The sequence below is a fragment of the Lissotriton vulgaris genome, chromosome 5 (assembly GCF_964263255.1).
Source record: "Lissotriton vulgaris chromosome 5, aLisVul1.2, whole genome shotgun sequence".
NCBI lineage: Eukaryota > Metazoa > Chordata > Amphibia > Caudata > Salamandridae > Lissotriton > Lissotriton vulgaris.
In genome coordinates, this window is record NC_141693.1 from 1,628,520,753 (window position 1) to 1,628,541,394 (window position 20,642).

Consider the following 20,642-nt stretch of genomic DNA (forward strand, 5'->3'; position numbering starts at 1 on the left):
TTCGGTGAGTCGTCCACTTTGTATAGAATTTCAACCAACTTCAGATGTTCTGCCATTGGCAGGCTGAGGAGGCAGTCTGCTGCTTCGGGGCCTTCAAGTACATAAATATGTGCTTGGATTTGCCGGTCCTTGTACGTTAGAGTAGTGCGGAACTGTCCTAGACATGGCAGTGGTTTCCTAGATATCCACGTATAAACTCGATCTGCCACTTGTTCCAGTCTTGGTTTGTGATTCATGCTCTGATATTCCGTGGCACAGATGTAGTTGAGCGGTGCGCCGGTGTCTATTATGAACTTGGCGGTGTGGCTTCCTATTTGAATTATTAGTCGTTGGTACTTCTTAGGTCTATCTGGGTCTGCCACCATGTATATGTATTCATCAATGTCTTGTGATATGGGAGTGAAGGAAGATCATTCTCTGGATGTCGACCGCTGGGATTTGTAAGAGCTGGCTGAATCAGCGATTGACATTGATGAGCTAGTGAAGGTGTCTCTTCGTCCTTGTACAGCTCTCGCATGGTGATGGAATTCTGTGTTCTGTTTGGTCTGTTTCATCTCCAAGCAGCGTGTTTGGCAAACAGCTTCGAAGTGATTTTCTCTGCCGCAATGGTGACATTGTTGACCCATCGCTGGGCACTGGCCCACATGTGGGTAATCTTTGCCACACCGACAGCACTGCGGTGCATTTTATCTGGGTTGGCTGTTTCGAGTCCTGTTGTGAGGAGAATTTGCACGATGTGTTCTTGCTAGTCTTCCAGAGTTGTGGAGGTCGGGGTGAAGCCTTGAATCAGTGTGAGACTGTACTCGCAGGACTTGCTCTCTTTTCTCGTTTTTTTTGGCCTACATCTTTATTGCATGCTCTTCGGCTTGGTCGTTGATGCGAGTGAGTTCTTCTGTCTCCTCGAGGGTGGAGTGTTTCTTTAGCAGTCGACGACGCAGCGACTCTGATTGGCATCCTTCAATGATGCGTAGACAAAGTGCATCTTCAGAGTTAAATTTGTCAAATTCGCAGTTTTGGGCCAGACGCCTCATGCGAGCGATGAAGTCGCTCATGGATTCATCCTTTTCTTGGGAGGCGAGGTTGAACGTGTATCGCTCGTAGTCTAGGTTGCGCATATGGAGAAATTTCCTATCCAGGGCATCTTTCACATCTTCATAAGATGCGATATTGGTGGCCGGTAATTCCTTGATGATTTGCCCAATGTCTTTCCCCACTAGGTTTCGTAGGGCTATGAGTTTTTGATTGGGATCATGAACTTGCGACCCTGTTATGAAGTCTTCGAAGTCCTCAGCCCAGCTTTTCTATTTAGGCCCTATGCTGTTCCCCGATGTCAGCGTCAAAGGCTCGGGAGGACATAAAAAGGGGACCCCATGATCATCAGTCCAAGTTTTGGGGCATTTTGGGTGGACTCAGTTACTGCTGGCTGCCTGGAATCAGCCTCTACTGACATGGTGGGTGAAGAAATGTGGCTCAGTTAGACGGTAAGGGTCTCCAGGCCACAAAATTGTAGGTTCTGAGGGGTTTTCTAGGAGTTGCGTGACCCCAAAATGGCCGCAGTGATGAGGTCTAGGGTTAATCACTGCACAGTCTCAAAATGGCTGCCAGAAGGGACAAACATTCATTGCTGCACTCTTCACAAGGTATTGTCTTTGGGCTTACCCCAGCCTTCACATGCTGTTCTTTCTTGTGTCTTGAGCTGCTTGGCTGTGCTAATTGCTTGCCGGCGTTTCCTTAAGTGGCAGGAGTGCTACGCTTTCACAGGTGGCAGCATGATTTGTTTTTCCTTTTGTGAAGACTTTTTTTTCTTTGGCAGCCTGTGTGCACCACTTTCACTTGCAGCATCGTGGTTTATTTCTGGCCCATGTGAGCTGCTCTGGCAAGTGTGGGCGCTCCACTCTCATTTACGGTAACGCGCCTTTGTCTCGGCGAAGTCTCTCTTTTTCATTTCCTTTGTGGGAGCAATTTAGGCGCTCCGCTCTCACCGGCGGTGGCGCGCGCTCATATCTGTTGGGGAGTGACGTTGGAGGGGTGACTTTCCATCCCACCCTCATCGCCAGTTTTGTGTTTCCCTCCCCATGCTCCCAGGAAACACAGGGACTACGTCTTGATGGGGCATTTACGCAATCTTTATTAACCTCACATCCTTCTCCCCATCATTTTCGCTTCCTCCCGAGCCCCTCCTTTCCTTTCCTGCCTGCCCTGTCCATGTAGCAGGGTCAGACGTTACAACATGACACTAGTTGTTGCAAGTCACAAACATACTGTAAATAAACCTGTGCTCACTACCAAGTAGCTTGGCACAGAGCAGTCAGGCTTAAATTAAGAGGCAATGTGTAAAGTATTTGTTCAACCCTTCAAACAGTAAAACAGTAAATAAAAGACCACAAAGGACACCACACCTGGTTAGAAAGATAGAGTTTAATGTAAAGAACAAAACAAGACCACAACTACAAAAATACAATTAGTAGAACCAAAGTTTTGAATTTTAAAGAATATACTGAAATATAGTGTTTAAAAGCATAAAGCACCAACCGGGGCTTTCTGTTCATAATAGTCTGCATCAAATCTAAAAGCGATAATAATACTCCACAAAGTAAGACAATTTGACTGTTCTTAGCTGTGCAATGGCGATGATGCGTCGGAATGGAGGTGATGAGCCATGCCGTCAGTGATGCAAAAAAGTGATCTCAATGCGGAGATGGATTTGCAGTGAAAGAGATGTGCTGGTTCCCCAGCCCTTGTGTCGATGGAGATGCATTGATTCTGATGGAGCAACATTTCAAAGTTAAAGTGGGTTTGCAACACTTGGCTGGGCAGATTTACAGGTGGCAGAGTGCAGGTGCTGTAGCAAGTGAGTTGGAAGAATCTTATGTCCTTGAGACTTCAATCAGGAGGCAAGGCAGCAATCCCTTGGAGTCACTCTGGTTTCAAATGTTGTGGGTCCAGTCTTTCTCACCAAGGAGGCAAGAGGGCAACAGGTCAGCACAGCCAAGTTTAGTCCCATAGAATAGTGTTCCAGTTGAGTGGCAGTCCCTACAGCAGCCCAGCAGTCCTTCTTCCTGGCATAGTATCCACAGATCTAGAAGTGTACTGAAGGGTTGGTGCCTGAGGTCCAGTACTTATACCCAGTTGGGCCTTTAAAATAGGGGAGACTTCAAAGAAGGGTCTTTTAATTGTGCAGAGGTCCTCCCTTCCTGCACTGGCTCCAGACTTACTACATGGGGGTATGCATCCCTTTGTGTGGGGACAGGACACAGCCTATGCAGGTGTAAGTGTTAGGTTGTGCCCAACTCCTCCCTCACATCCTTCCAGGATAGCCCATCAAGTCACATTTAAGCTCCCATTCTGTGTGGCTGTCTAGGGGGGAATACACAAATCCCAGCCACTACTCTCCCCAGGCGTATATCAGAGGCAGACTGTAGTCATACAGGGCTATGAGCAGGAAAATGGCGACTTTCTAAAACTGAATTTTCAAAATTGTAATGATAAATTCAAATTTGCCATTAGAGGATTTATCATTAATTAATATGTCCATAGGTACTAAATATCAGAGAGCTACTTTCTCCCAATTAGTAATTACAGCTTATTAAATATGATAAGGAATCCCAAATAATATTCTATAGGAGGGTTAGGCCTCCTAGTAGTGAAACACGAATTTCAAAGTTTTTCACTAACAGGACATGTAAAACTTAAAAGTACATGTCCTGCATTTTACCCACACATGGCAGTGTGACAATGCCTTCCTGATGAAATGGTAGGCCTGGCACAAATTTTAAAGATTTCTGTTCTCGTGAATAACACATTTTGAAGGTGAGTCACTTCTTGGCATCTTCCTTCTTCCTACTATTTTAACCACTGTACTCAAACAACACTAATGTATGGTATTTTCCGCTTAGAGGCTGTTCTCTTCAGTCCTGAGGAATACCCACCTTAATGCTTAGTCATTATGCAAATACACATAGGGTTGAAACTTCAACGTCATTGCTAAATGCTATAATATTAATAATAACCTTGAACTTGTAAAGCGCACAGCTACCTCCAAAGTGGTTTCCCGGCGCTGGGGGCCCTTGGGAAGATTAAGTGAGCTATTGTCCAGAGTCACATGGTGCTGGGTTGATCTGCTGCCAGCACTGGGGAACGAAACCATGAACCGAGTCCAGAGCGAGGCACCCTGCCCGCTGCCCCACACTTCTTCCACAATGCTACATGTCCTACTTCAACTATCCTAAGAAAGTTTAAAAACCAAATTTAAAGGATAGTCTGAACCTTGATTCTAAGGGGAAAAGACATTTATACTTTTCCATTTGTTATTTTTATGTTCTCATATATATTATGTTGTTAATTATTGTTGTGTTTATATTGTAAATATTCCTTTTTTCAACATGCACCACGATGTCACAAAGTATGTTGTTTGATTTATTTTATTTTTTAAATGTGTTTTGGGCAGTTCATAAGAAAAACATATAAAAAAGTAAGTATGACTTGTTCGATACAGTATTTCATATATGACATTGAATATATCAATCCAAAAAGAGTTTTTCTGTCGTGTTGTGCTTCTTTCAATGAGGTGCTGTACATATTGTGCTCATTTGATGACAGGAGACGAATAAGAGTAACATCCCTTCGAGTGTTAGATAAAGGGACCACATTACAACTCTTTGATACAGATGTTTAAAGTTCGACAACATACACAATTATTTTGCTAAAGAATTGTGCTACCCAACAGAACACGTTGTAACTTATAATTCTATAACAAGGTGCTGAGGGACACAGGATAACCCCTTTATATTTAATGATGGATGTACAGTTGGTAAAACATCTCCTACAAAGTAGAGTCCAAACATTCTATCCTGGCAGTTTAAAGCAAAAGTTCCAGGTTTCTAATTCCAAACTTAGTAAAGCGTGTTGGCAGTGGATATCCCAATCCCATAATGCAGAAAGTTTATTTCCGCTACTGGTATGTACACCTTGAACTCGCATTCAGACAGCTTGGCACACTTTGCATTCTTCATATTAAAGTGTGGACAGTAATTGTGTATTCGAACAGTCACCTCTGATAGCAGTTCAGAGCTTTGCTGACATTTTGCTTATTCTATTCAAAGTGGTCCAGCCAAGGTCTTTGTCACAAAGTGTGAGTAGGAAGGATGAGCCTCCAGACAGGAAAGACTCAAAACATAGGTAGACAAGCAAGCAGACCTGTTCCACTTAACTAGCAGTTAATCTCTGAGAGCATGATAGCCCTTCCAAAGAACAAACAAACAGGAAAAGGAACAGGGAATTTCCATAGTTTCAAAAGGATCTATGTCCCTTTTACTTAACATTCCTGACTCACCAGAAGTGATCACTGCATGTGCACCTACACAGTGACTTCTGCTTGTCACATCTCCTGTCTCTACTCTCTATCCAACCCTGTACCCCCATCTTAGTTATCATTAGAATTAGATTCTAGTATAAACAAATGGGATCCCTATGTAGATACGCCCCCCCCTCCATACGTGATACAGAATCCTCATACATGCAAAGGACCTGGAGATGTAATCACGTCATCTTGTCATTGTTTCAGAGCAAAAAATACATTGTGATTTGTTCCAGTGTATGCAGAATGCTAATTAAAAATTTGCAATCTCCTAGACTGCAAGAAATATCCACCAATATTCTTTTTTTTCTTCTGACAGGGAATTTATGTAACTAAAAGTAACTTGTCACTGATTCAATCACTCATTGCCATGAATAAGCAAAATAAATTATGCCCCTCTTGTACTGATTGTCGAATTAAAACTGCAGAATATTTATGGCATTTACAATGATCAGGTTAATGCACATTTTCACCAGAGGTTCAGAGATACAATGCACATTTTAATCACAAAAAGGTAAAATCGAAAATGCTGTTCTTCAATTTTATTTTAGTCCAGTTCGGTACAGACAGAGCAGTCAATTGTTGCAGGGTTTTATCTAGGTGTAGGTTCCCAATAATGCCCCATAAGGTATTGTTTAAGAGTGGTGCATTTATCCTGAATGAAGAATAATAGCCAAGAAGCTTTCTAAAGCAATGGGAGTAACTTTAATTACTAAACCCATTCAAGAATCCACCTAGGATGGACCCGTGAGCCCATCAAATCAAGAAAAATATGCGTCCCTGCATCTGTAGCAGATCTTGTTTTTTTCACAGATGATAACTGCCTGACGTTCTTACTGCAAGGAAAATTCTGCATAATATGTTTGGCCTTAATTAAAAAAAAAACTTCAAATATTGCTTCAGCTGTTCTTTTCTCATGGCCGCGTGCTTGTTTATTTAAAGTGTTTTTACCATACACCTATCAAATGCAACTAACACTAGACCACATCACTGTCTTTTAAACTCATTGCTATGTGTGCAGAAGAACATGAACGTTTGCTTAGTTTAATATCGGTGTAGAGCCGGATCTGTAGGATGATTTTAGATTTCATGTTTAATTCCTTTGCAGGGTGGTGAATTATAGGACATTTATAGGAACCTTACATAAAAATAAGCTATCCTATTGCTTCGCGCATATTCAGCCATGGATGCAGAAGAACTGGCTACATCTAAATATAATATAAATATAAAAATATTGCTCATGGGTCTTTTAAACCATCCCCTTGCCCGTTCTTTATGCTTCACAACATGGTAAACAAAGTGTAAAATGTGGCTGAGATCTCCGTCATCGAGCTCTCATTTTCTATCCAGATGGATGCAATCTGGAAACCCATATTTTCCTCCTTGGTCATCTGGAAGGGACACTGATCCTGTATCACTGCACGTTGACAATCGCCTTAATCCTCACTCTACTCATGCTCCGCTTAGATTATTGTAATGGCCATTTCACTGGCCTTTCCTGAATATGGAGTCTTGAAGCACTAAAAGGTACAAAATTATGCTGCTGTGCTTGTGTTATGACCAAAATTTTGTGATCATATTGCCCCTGTGCCTCAACATCAAACTCTGAACTAGAGGTCCTGCCTGTTAGAAATTGGATTTCCGGTTGCCAGAGGTATGCACCCTGTCCAAGCAGAAACCCCAGTCCTAGTTGTTGCAAGTCACAAGCATACCCTAAATAAACCTGTGCTCACTACTTAGTAGCTTGGCACAGAGCAGTCAGGCTTCACTTAAGAGGCAATGTGTAAAGTATTTGTGCAACCCTTCAAACAGTAAAACGGTAAAAGAAGACCACAATAGACACCACACCTGATTAGAAAGATAGAGTTTTATGTAAAGAAAAAACAAGACCAACACTACAAAAATACAATTAGTAGAACTGAAGTTTTGAATTTTAAAGAATATGCTGAAATAAAGGGCCCGATGTAGGTAAATCTAATTTACCACTTCTAAAATACCGAATCATACCGATTCTGTATTTAAGAAGTGGTAAATTAGAGGGGGGGAAATGTAGGTAATTCTGATTCGGTAAATACCGAATCTGTAAGATTCGGTATTTACCGATTCTGTAAATACCTATTCTTGCAAGGGTGCAGGGGGTATCACTTTGACACCCTCTAGCACCCCAATTACAGGCTTGTGTGCCATGTGGCACACATACAAGCCCTAAGGGCATGTCTGTGTGTCACATGGCACAGGTGTGCATGCACAGATGTGCATGCACACCTGGATTTGGTATTTTACCACCCAATTGGATTGGGTGGTAAAATACAGACTCCTGAAGGCCTGTGGCACTCTTGAGAGTGCCACCTACATCTCTATTTACCGATTCTGTACATTTACCGACTCGGTATGTTACCGAATCGGTAAATGTACAGAATCGGTAAAATTACTGAATCTGTACTTATGTAGCCCCCTACATAAGAAAACCGTAATACCGGTCGGAAATGGACGAATTTGGCCGTTTCCGACCGGTATTAGGGCTCCTACAATGGGCCCATAGTGTTTAAAATCATTAAGCACCAACCGGGACTTTCTGGTCATGTTCGGCTGGATCAAATCTAAAAGTGATGTTCGTACTCCACAAAGTAACACAATGCAACTATTCTGAGCTGTCCAATGGCGATGATGCGTCGGGAATGGAGGTGATGCGCCGTGCCAACGGTGATGGAAAAAGTTGATTGCAATGGCGGAGATGCATTTGCAGTGAAACAGATGTGCTGGTTCCCCAGTCCTTGTGTCGATAGAGATGCATGGATTCTGATGGAGCAACATTTCAAACCCACTTCCAATAGTCCAAGACTGAGTTTGCACCATTTGGCTGGGCAGATTTACAGGTGGCAGAGTGCAAGTGCTGTAGCAGGTGAGTTGGAAGAATCTTATGTCCTGGAGACTTCAATCAGGAGGGAAGGCAGCTGGTTTCAATGATGTGGGTCCAGTCTTTCTCACCAAGAAGGCAAGAGGGCAACAGGTCAGCACAGCAGAGTTTAGTCCCATAGAATAGTGTTCCAGATGAGTGGCAGTCCCTACAGCATCCCAGCTGTCCTTATTCTTGGCAGAGTATCCACAGATCTAGAAGTGTACTGAAGGGTTGGTGCCTGAGGTTCAGTACTTATACCCAGTTGGGCCTTTGAAATGGGGGAGACTTCAAAGAAGAGTCTTTTAATTGTGCAGAGGTCCTCCCTTCGTGCAGTGGCTCCAGACTTACTACATGGGGGTATGCAGTGTGGGGATAGGAGACGGCATATTCAGGTGTAAGTTTTAGGCTTTCCCAGCTCCTCCCTCACATCCTTTCAGGATGGCCCATCAAGTCACATTTAAGCTCTCATTCTGTGTGGCTGTCTAGGGGGAATACACGAAACCCAGCCGCTACTCTTCCCAGGCGTATATCAGAGTCAGACTGTAGTTACACAGTCTGCCTCTGAGCAGGAAAATGGTGACTTTCTAAAACTGCATTTTCAAAATTGTAATGATAAATTCAACTTTACCATTAGAGTATTTATCATTACAATGTCCATAGGTACTAAACATCGGAGATTTACTTACTCCCAATGAGTAATTACAGCTTAATAAATATAATAAGGAATCCGAAATGATATTCTATAGGAGGGTTAGGCCTCCTAGTAGTGAACAACGAATTTCAAAGTTTTTCAATAACAGGACATGTAAAACTTAAAAGTACATATCCTACATTTTACCTACACAGCACCCTGCACTACGGGCTACCTAAGGTCTTGGTAAGGGGTTTAAAATGCCATGTCGACATGGCAGTGTGACAATGCCTTCCTGCTGAAAAGGTAGGCCTGCAGGTACATACATAGTAGCCCAAATAACTCTCATATAGGGATTAACCAGAACTTATTTTTTCTATATATGTATACAATATATACAACATATATCAAAAACATGCGCATATCATACAAATAAATCAATAGATAGTTTGCATACTGACAACAAAACAATCAGAGTGTACACTTCTTAATTCAGAATACATGAGCGTGATTTGTATGTCTGTATAATGAAGTGTATATTGTTTATATATGAAGTGTATATATGTATGAGTTTGTTGTGATTTTATTGTGCTTTGCTCTGTCATATGACATGTACACAAGCTGAAATGGTAGGCCTGGCACAAGTTTTAAAGATTTTTGTTCTCGTGAATAACACATTTTGAAGGTGAGTCACCGCTTGGCGTCCTCCTTCTTGCTATTATTTTAACCATTGTATACAAACAATACTAATGTAAGGTATTATTCCCTTAGAGGCTGTCCTTTTTTCTCTTCAGTCCTGAGGAATACCCACCTTGATGCTTAGCCATTATACACATACACCTAGGGTTGAAATGTCAACGTTATTGCTAAATTGTATAATATTAATAATAATAACCTTGAATTTGTAAAGCGCACAGCTACCCCCAAAGTGGTTTCCCGGCACTGGGGGCGCTCGGGAAGATTAAGCGATCTATGGCCCAGAGTCACATGGTGCTGGGCTGACCTGCTGCCATTGCAGGGGATTGAAACTGTGAACCCCGTGGTCCAGAGTCAGGCACCTTGACAGCTGCCCCACACCTCTTCCACAATGCTTCATGTCCTACTTCAAGTATCCTAAGAAAGTTTAGAAACCAAAGTGAAAGGACAGTTTGAACCTTAATTCTACGGAGAACAGACATTTATGCTTTTCCATTTGTTATTTTTATGTTTTCATATATATTATGTTGTTAATTATTTTTGTGTCTATATTGTAAAAGTAAATATTCATTTTTTCATTATGCACCACAGTCACGAAGTATTTTGTTTAACCTATTTTATGTTTTGAATGTGTTTTGGGCAGCTTATAAAAAAGTAAATATGACTTGCTTGATACAGTATTTTAAATATGACATTGAATATATCAATTGAAAAATATTTTTTCTGTCATGTTGTGCTACTTTCAATAAGGTGTTGTACCTATTGTGTTCATTTGATGACAGGAGACGAATAAGAGTAACATTCCTTTGAGTGTTGGACAAAGGGACCACATAACGACTCTTTGATACAGATGTTGAAAGTTGGACAACATACACATTTCTTTTGCTAAGGAATTGTGCTACCCAACAGAACACGATGTAACTTATAATTCTATATCAAGGTGCTGAGGGACACAGGACAACCCCTTTATATTTAATGGTGGATGTAAAGTTGGTAAATCCTCTCCTACAAAGTAGAGTCCAAGCATTCTATCCTGGCAGTTTAAGGTTTGTTGCCAGAGTTGTAAAGGGAGTTTAATTTAGAACCTTCCTGACTCCTCGCCTCCGATGCCCACACGCTCGCTACTGCCACTCTTTTGCTAATCACTTGCAGCCGGCGCTGTTTGTTACAAAGCTAATGTATTTTTAAATTCACAACTTTGTCTTGGTTTTAATTTACTCTTTGTTCACTCACTGCCAAAACTTCCCAAACTTACCTGTTTGTGCTGCTGGATAGCGCCTCCCCGGTCCACCACGGAAAGTTCCGCTTGAGTGGAGGGAGTGTCACACTAGCGGAAGTGACGTCAGGGACCAGATCAGCTGGCCTCTGCCGACGAGGTTAAAGCCCCATGCCCTACCCGACGCGCAGCGGACGCACTAGAGGTTTGTTGCCAGAGTCGTAAAGGGAGTTTGATTTTGAACCTTCCTGACTCCTCGCCTCCGATGCCCACACGCTCGCTACTGACACACTTTTGCTAATCACTAAGCAGCCGGCACTGTTTGTTACAAAGCTAATGTATTTTTAAATTCACAACTTTGTCTTGGTTTTAATTTACTCTTTGTTCACTCATTGCCAAAACGTCCTGCACTTACCTGTTTGTGCTGCTGGTTAGTGCCTCCCCGGTCCACCACGGAAAGTTCCGCTTGAGTGGAGGGAGTGTCGCACCAGCGGAAGTGACGTCAGGGACCAGATCAGCTGGCCTCTGCCGACGAGGTTAAAGCCCCATTCCCTGGGCGACGCGCATCGGACGCGCGCCAAAGGCAAGCCTGTCTGCGCCCGTCCACGCCAAACACCGCCAGGAGCCAGAAACCATGCAAGTCCCTCTACCGGTAAGGCCATAGACATTGATTGGAGGTTCATTTATTCCAGGCAGGAACTACTACTTCTTAGGACTCTCACTCACCCTGCCAAACCGGGCATTGGTAAACATTCGTGCACCTATCAATTCCCTTCCTTTTTGGAAGGCCCTTTACGGTGCCTTGATTGTGGTTTTCAAAGTATTCCTCCACTGGTTACTGATCCCTTCACTAAATCCCATGTGAGCAGTCACAACATCACCAAATCTAGCTGGAACTGTTTCGTGACCAATGTACGCTCTCTCCCAAAATATGCCACTAATATTTGGGACCTACTTTCCTCTTCTCAACTGGATATCGGATTCCTGACAGAAACGTGGTTAAAACACACCTCCCTCCCAGCCATTGCCTTGGCTCTTCCTGAAGGCTACAGCATTTTAAAACTTTAAACACAATTTGTAACAAAAAATGGCGGTTCCAAAAGTGATGCTTTCAAAAGTTTTTAAAGAATGAATAATAAAGAATAACTGAAACTGAACATCGACTTGCTCGTGAAACTAGATCCTTTCTGAACCATTTTTTTGTTACAAATTGTGTTTAAAGTATGCTGGGCTATTATGCTGTTAAATTGTTGAAGGTTAGGTTCTTTGAATCAGCCTTTAATTTGAGGGAGTATAGAACATTGTACTTCCAGCCCGTTGTTTGCACCTTTTTTTCACCAAAACTGATAGGGACTTTTAAGACTAGTGCTGGCACCTTATGCTTTGATTCCCATTTTCTTGTTTCTGAGCATTTTAAAACTTGACAGGCCAAGCAAAGCGTGAGGAGGGACAGCTGTCATATACAAGGACCCCATAAAAGCCACTATGCTAGACCAATATATCAGCGACAAAATAGAAGTGCTTATACTTAGGCTGGACCTACACTCTCAACTGAGTTGTAAAGGAGCCCTTGTCTATCGCCCTCCTGGCCCTATTTCCAACTCCATTACTCACCTCCTGGAAATGATCACTCCCCACGTCATCTCGTCCAACAAATGTATTCTTTTGGGTGACTTCAACGTCCATAGTGAGAATCCCCAGGACCTGGACGCTGCCATCTTTCTTAAGGAAATGTCTACCCTTGGCCTCATAAAAAAGAATGATGCCCCCTCACATATCGCTGGTCACACTCTAGACCAGGTACTCTCCAACTCTTTGGATACATTTTATAAACTCACTAATCCTTTGACATGGTCTGACGATTCAATAATCTCATTTGATCTAGTAGGACCATGCAATGCAACATCCAACAAAACATCAGTATCACGTAACTACAGACAATGGCACAAACTCACTCCATCTCTCTTCCGAGAAACATTTACCACTCCTCACCAGCCTCCTGTGGACACAGTGGAGGAGCATCTGAGGGCTTTCCAAGACTCCATGAAACACACCATAGATGCTATCATTCCAATAAAAAACATCATATACAGCCGCCACCCGCCCCCAGACCACCTGGTACTCATCAGAGCTGAGAGTAGAGAAAAGCAAATGTAAGAAACTAGAACGCCAATGGCGCCGGACTAAAGACCAGCTAGAAAGTCAAGTCAAGTCAAAAGATTTGTATAGCGCGCTACATACCCAGAGGGTCTCAAGGCGCTTGAAGAAGGGTGGGGAGTTACTTGTCGAATATCCACATTTTGAGTTGCTTTCTGAATGCTAGGTGGTTCTGAGTAAGGCGAAGGTGAGTGGGAAGTGAGTTCCAAGTTTTAGCTGCTAGGTAGGAGAAGGATCTACCTCCCATGGTGGTTTTGTTGATGCGAGGTACAGTGGCAAGGGCTTGGTTGGAGGATCGTAGCTGGCGGGAGGGGGTGTAGAAGGATAGTCGCGTGTTGAGGCATTCGGGTCCAATTTCGTAGAGTGCTTTGTGTGCGTGGGTTAGGAGCCGGAAAGTGATCCTCTTATTGACGGGGAGCCAGTGGAGGTTTTTCAGGTGATCAGAGATGTTTTCTTTACGCGGGATGTCTAATATGAGCCTGGCTGAGGCGTTCTGGATGCGTTGTAGTTTTTTCTGGAGTTTTGCGGTGGTGCCGGCGTAGAGGGTGTTTCCGTAGTCCAGTCGGCTCGTGACCAGAGCGTGGGTGACTGTTTTTCTAGTTTCGGTAGGGATCCAGCGAAATGTTTTTTTGAGCATGCGAAGAATGTTGAAGCAAGATGAAGAAACGGCGTTGACTTGTCTGTTCATCGAGAGTGAGGAATCCAGGATGACGCCCAGGTTCCGTGCGTGGTCCGTCGGGATGGGTGCTTTTCCAAGGGCCTCTGGCCACCAAGAGTCGTCCCAGGCGGAGGGGGAGGTACCTAAGATGAGGACTTCTGTTTTGTCTGAGTTCAGTTTCAGACGGCTGTGCTTCATCCATTCGGCTACTTCTTTCATTCCTGCGTGTAGGTTGGTTTTGGCCGTGTTAGGGTCTCTGGTGAGTGACAGGATCAGTTGAGTGTCGTCGGCGTAGGAGATGATGTTGAGGTTATGTTGGCGTGCGATGGCCACGAGGGGGCTCATGTAAACGTTGAAGAGGGTGGGACTGAGAGAGGACCCTTGAGGTACGCCGCAGATGACTTCAGTAGCCTCTGACTTGAATGGTGGAAGGCGGACTCTCTGGGTTCTTCCGGAGAGGAACGGGGTGATCCATTCCAGTGCTTTTCCTTGGATTCCGATATTTCTGAGGCGCTGTAGAAGGGTGCTGTGGCAGACTGTGTCGAAGGCTGCGGAGAGGTCGAGGAGGATGAGGGCGACCGTGTCTCCATTGTCCAGTAGAGTTCGAATGTCGTCTGTTGCTGCTATGAGGGTGGTTTCGGTGCTGTGCTTGGCTCGGAAGCCGGACTGTGAGGAGTCGAGGGATTTGTTGATTTCGAGGAATGTGGCGAGCTGGTTGTTGACAGCTTTCTCGATGACTTTGGCCGGGAATGGAAGGAGTGAGATAGGGCGATAGTTTTTGAGTTCAGTGGGGTCAGCTGTGGGTTTCTTCAGGAGGGCGCTGAGTTCGGCATGTTTCCAGCTTTCCGGGAAGGTTGCGGAGTTGAGGGAGCAGTTGATGACGTCTCGGAGGTGCGGTGCAATAATGGAGTCTGCTTTGTTAAATATGTGGTGAGAGCAAGGGTCAGTGGGTGATCCTGAGTGGATAGAGTTCATCAGACGGATGGTGTCCTCAGTGGAGATTGGCTTCCAGTCATTGAGGATGTTCAGGGGGGGTGGGGGTCCTGCAGGGGATTGGGTGGGTTGGTCTCCGGGTTGGTTGTCGAAGCTGTTGTGGATGTCTGCAATTTTGTTGTGGAAGAATGAGGCTAGGGAGTCGCAGAGGGCTTGAGAGGGGGTGATGTCGTTGGAGTTGGCTGAGGGGTTGGTAAATTCCTTGACGATGTTGAATAGTTCCTTGCTGTTGTGGGCGTTGTTATCTAGACGGTCCTTGAAGGCTGCTTTCTTGGCATTTCGGATTAGTTGGTGGTGTATGCGGGTGGCGTTTTTGAAGGCGTCCTTGGTGCTGGTGGTTGGGTCTTTTTTCCAGGTCTTCTCGAGGGAGCGACAGAGTTTCTTGGATTTCTTAAGGTCATCGTTGAACCAGGAGGCCTTCTTGCTGCCTAGTTTGATTTGTCGTTTTTTCAGTGGTGCTAGGATGTCGGCGCTGTTGGATAACCATTGGGTGAGGTTGGTGGCTGCTTTGTCTGGGTTTGAGGAGTGGGCGGGGGGCTTTTGAAGAAGCGATGAGGAGATCTGGTCAATGGTGATTTTGTTCCAGTTTCTTTGCAGAGTGGGTTTGGGGTGGTTGTTGGATGTGGGCTTGTTGTAGGTGAAGTGAACGCAGCTGTGGTCAGTCCAAAGGAGAGCTGTGGTGTGGCTGAAGGAAACATGTTTGCTGGAGGTGAAGATAGGGTCGAGTGTGTGACCTGCGACGTGGGTGGGGGTAGTGACAAGTTGTCTAAGTCCGAGGTTTGCGAGGTTGTCCAAAAGGGTGGTGGTGTTGCGGTCGTTGTTCTTTTCAAGGTGAAAGTTGAGGTCTCCCAAAAGGATGTAGTCCTCGGAGGGGAGCGCGTGTGGAGTGATGAAGTCTGTGATGTCTTCACTAAATTGTGCGCGGGGTCCTGGTGGCCTGTAAAGGAGGGTGCCTCTGAGTGTGGTCTTGGGGTCGATATGGATCTGGAAGTGAAGGTGTTCAGAGTTGGCGAGGTTGACGTCTGAGCTGGTTGAGATGCGGATGGATTTCTTATGGACGATAGCGATGCCTCCTCCTGTGTGGCCGGTACGGTCCTTGCGAATGATCTTATAGCCTTCCGGGATGGCAATGGTGATGTCTGGGGCTGAAGAGGCATTCATCCATGTTTCTGTTAGGAAGGCGACGTCCGGAGAGATGGTGTCGAGTAGATTCCAGAGGTCAATGGCGTGTCTGTGGACCGAGCGGGTGTTGAGCAGGATGCATTGAAGGTGGTTGGGATCGGATATCTGTTGTGAGTTCGTAGATGAGGAGTTGCTCTTGGTGCCGTCGAACTTGCAGGAGAAGCAGGAAAAGGGTCCATGGGTGTGTCCAGGAGCAGCTTGGACGCAGTTGAGGGAGCGACCGGGGTTGAGGGCTAGGAGGGTGGTGGCATCGTAAGTAATGCGGGAGGGGATGACTTTACGAGGACCAGGGGCTCTGGCGCTGGGCGCGGTCGAGGCGCGGACGGGCGTAGACGGGCTTACCTTTGGCGCACCTTCGGCGCGACTGGGGCGCGTGGACGCTGCGCGTTGGCTCATCAGCCTTAAATGGATGGTGGAGGGGGCGGAGCGTGGGAGGGGGAGCAGGGAGGCGGGAGCGTAGGGGGAGGAGCGGGCTGCAGGCACAACAATATGGTCGGGGAGTTAGGCAACAGGACCGGGAAATGCGAGCTGGTGCTGAAAAACGGGCACAAAAATAGATTTAGTTAAAAGAAAGCAATGCCCAGCTTTCCTGAGAGCGATATGCAAATGTGGCAAAACGATGCGAGTAAAGCACAGTTCACGGACAAAACACACTGCAAGCCGAGTTATGCTGAGCGCTACGCCGACAGAGTGGGTTCAGATTCAATTAGTGGAATAACAATTATGCCATAATAATAATTTAGAACTATATCATAAGAATCTAAAAAACGCACGTAAAAAGCACATAGCCACGCAACTTGAGCAATCAGACAACACCTCTCAAACCTTGTTTCAGATTCTTCACACTCTCATTAATCCTAAAGCATGAAGTCCAGATGAAGAGCCCCCCCAATCGCTATGCAACAGCATAGCCGATCACCTCTTACAAAAAATAAAGGATATCTATAATAAGATATCCATTCCCAGCACTAACCTCAGTTATAACCCTACGAACGACAGTCCTTGTCCACCCAATCAGGGCAAATTGAAAGATTTTCTGTTGCTCACTGCACAAGATGCAGAATCCTTAATAAATTCTGCTAAGTCAGGTTCTCCCAGAGACCTTATCGCATGCCAAAACAGTAAAAAAACTTTCTGCTGAACTGGCCGAGCCTCTATGCTCCATCCTTAACAGCTCAATGTCACAAGGTAAACTTCCTAAAGAATGGAAATATGCCCAGATCATGCCAATCAGGAAAAACTTCAAACTGCCGCCTTATGTCATCACCAATTACCGTCCCATCTCACTGCTTTTCCTTTACAGCAAACTACTGGAGAAGCATATTAATAAACACCTTTCAGCTTTTGTCAAGTCCTAAAACTGTCTGGATTACTCCCAGTCAGGCTTCCATCCCCTGCACAGCACCGAATTAGCTTTGGTCAATGTAGTAGATGACATACGAATGCAGGCGGATGCCAGTCGAGCAGTAATTCTCATTCTGCTCGACCTATCCGCCGCATTCAACACCATCTCACACCAAAATTCTGCTAGATAGACTGCATTCATAGGCATTCAAGACACTGCTTTAGAGTGGTTGAGAGACTTTCTCAAAGACAGGACCCAAACTGTAAACCTCGGCTCCTTCAAATCCAAAACCACCTCAGTTACTAAAGGAGTACCCAAGGGCTCCTGTCTCAGTCCTACTCTTTTCAATGTATACATTGCCCCCCTCGCCGCGCTTCTTAGGAACATTGGGTTTAACCCGATTTCCTACGCAGATGATACAGAACTGCTCTTGTCCTATGACAAAGATACCCCTAACACTCAAAAGACATTTGCAGAGGGCATGAAAACAATAACATCATGGATGAGCCGCAACTTCCTACAGCTAAACACAGGAAAAACGGAAATTATGCTCTTCAAGGATGCAGTCACCAGCTGGTCTCCCAGCTGGAGGCCGGAAGAACTTAGATCAGCACCTTTATCTAAATCAGTGGTCAAAGTGCGTAAAGTTTTCCATTTTCTCCCTGTTTCTACCTGCAAGAACCCAATTCACGCACTGGTACTTAGTCGCCTGGACTTCAGCAATGCTTTGCTGATATCCGCCAAGGAATCAGCCTTACAGACTCTACAGGTGGTGCAGAATACAGCGGCCCGTCTAGTAACCAGCGCCCCCTACCGCATCCCCTCACTTCCCCTACTGCGTGAACTCCACTGGCTGCCAATCCGTAAAAGAATTCACTTCAAAGTCAGCTGCATTGTTTTTAAAGGCCTAAACCAGCTAGGTACGACTTATCTGGCTGATAAACTAATAAAACACACGCCCTCGCGCACCCTCCGCTCAGAAGGGAAAGGCCTCCTTGTCATCCCCCGAATCAGACAAGCCAGGTTGAGAGGAAAACTATTCTCCTATCTTGCTCTCAAACTCTGGAATCAACTACCCCTGCACATCCGCCTTGCCAACTGTTACTTAGGTTTCAGGAAAAAACTAAAAACTCTGCTATTCTAGGATTATTCTATGTTATACCTCTTTTCGTCCATAGCGCGGAGATACCCCATTTGGGGTGATTCAGGCGCTCTGCAAATGACTAAAATAAATAAATAAAGCAAAGGTCCCAGGTTTCTAATTCCAAACTTAGTAAAGCGTGTTTGAAGTGGATGTCCCATTCCCATAATGCAGAATGCTTATTTCTGCTACTGGTATGTATACCTTGAACTTTCATTCAGACAGCTTGGCACACTTTGCATTCTTCATATTAAAGTTGTGGACAGTGATTGTGTATTCCAACAGTCAGCAGTTCAGAGCATTGCTGACATTTTGCTTATTCCATTCAAACTGGTCCAGCCAAGGTCTTTGTCACAAAGTGTGAGTAGGAAGCTCAGGTGCAGGAAAGACTCAAACCATGGGCAGACAGGCAAGCAGGCCTGTTCCACTTAACTTGCTGTTAATCTCTGGGAGGGTGATAGCACTTCCAAAGAACAAACAAATCAGGAAAAGGGAGCGGGAAACTCCATAGTTTCAAAAAGTTCTATGTCGCTTTTACTTAACATTCCTGACTGCATGTATACGAACACAGTGACTTCTGCTTGTCACATTTCCTGTCTCTACTCTCTATCCAACCCCGTACCCCCATCTTAGTTGTCATTAGAATTAGGTTCTGGTATAAACAAAAGGGATCCCTATGTAGATACGCCCCGCCCATATGTGTTACTGGCACCTCATACATGCAAAGGACGTGGAGATGTAATTACGTCATCTTGTCATTGTTTCAGAGCAATAAATACTTGTTCCAGTGTATGCACAATGCTAATTAAAACTTTGCAATCTCCCAGACTGCAAGAAATGTCCACCAATATCTTTATTTTTCTTCTGACAAATAATTTATGTAACTAAAAGTAACTCGTCACTGATTCAATCACTCACTGCTGTGAATAAGCAAAAGAAATGATGCACCATTTGTGCTGATTGTTGAACTGAAACTGCAGAATATTTATGGCATTTACAATGATCAGGTTAATGCACATTAACACGAGAGGTTCAGAGATACAATGCACATTTTAATCACAAAAAGGTAAAATTAAAAAGGCTGCTTTTCCATTTTTTAGTCCTGTTCGGTACAGACAGAGGCCATTGTTGCACGGTTTTATCTAGATGAAGTTTCCCAATAATGCCGCCTAAGGTATTGTTTAAGACTGGTATAAGTGGTGCATTTATCCTGAATAAAGAATAATAGCCAAGACGCGTTCTAAAGCAATGGGAGTAACTTTAATTACTAAACCCATTCAAGAATCCACCTAGGATGGACACGTGAGCCCATCAACGCAAAAAAAATATGCGTCCCTGCATCTGTAGCAGATCTTGTTTTTTTCACACATGATAACTGCGTGACCTTCTTACTGCAAGGAAAATTCTAAGCATAATATGTTTGGCCTTAATTTAAATAAAAAACTTAAATATTGCTTCAGCTGTTCTTTTCTCATAACCGCGTGCTTGTTTATTTAAAGTGTTTTTACGATGTAGCTGTCAAACACAACTAACACTAGACCACATCACTGTCTTTTAAAATCATTTCCATGTGTGCTGAAGAACATGAATGTTTGTTTAGTTTAATCGGTGTAGATCCGGATTTGCAGGATGGCTTCACATTTCATGTTTAATTCCTTTGCATGATGGTAATCCTCACTCTACTCATACTGCGCTTAGAGTATTGTGATGGCCATTTCACTGGCCTTTCCTGAATATGGAGTTTCGAAGCACCAAAAGGTACAAAACTATGCTGCTATGCTTGTGTTATGACCAAAGCATTATGATCATATCCCCCGGTGCCTCAACACCTAACTCTGAACTGGAGGTCCTGCCTGTTAGAAATTGGATTTCCAGTTGAAGCAGAAACCCCAGTCCTAGTTGTTACAAGTCACAAACATACCCTCAAATTAACCTCGGGCTCACTACCCAGTAGCTTGGCACAGAGCAGTCAGGCTTAACTTAATTGGCAATGTGTAAAGTATTAGTGCAACCCTTCAAACAGTAAAATGTTTTTTTTTAAAACGACCACAAAAGACACCACACCTGATTAGAGAGATAGAGTTTAATGTAAAGAACAAAACTAGACCAAAACTATAAAAATCCAATTAGCAGAACTAAAGGAACTAGGGCTTTCTGGTCTTGGTAGGCTGGATGAAATTTAAAAGTGATGTTGATACTCCACAAAGTACGACATTGTGACTATTCTGAGCTGTGCAATCGCGATGATGCGTCGGGAATGTAGGTGATGCGCCATGCCATCGGTGATGCAAAAAGTTGATCACAATGGTGGCGATACATTTGCAGTGAAAGAAAGGTGCTGGTTCCCCCGTCCTTGTGTCGACGGAGA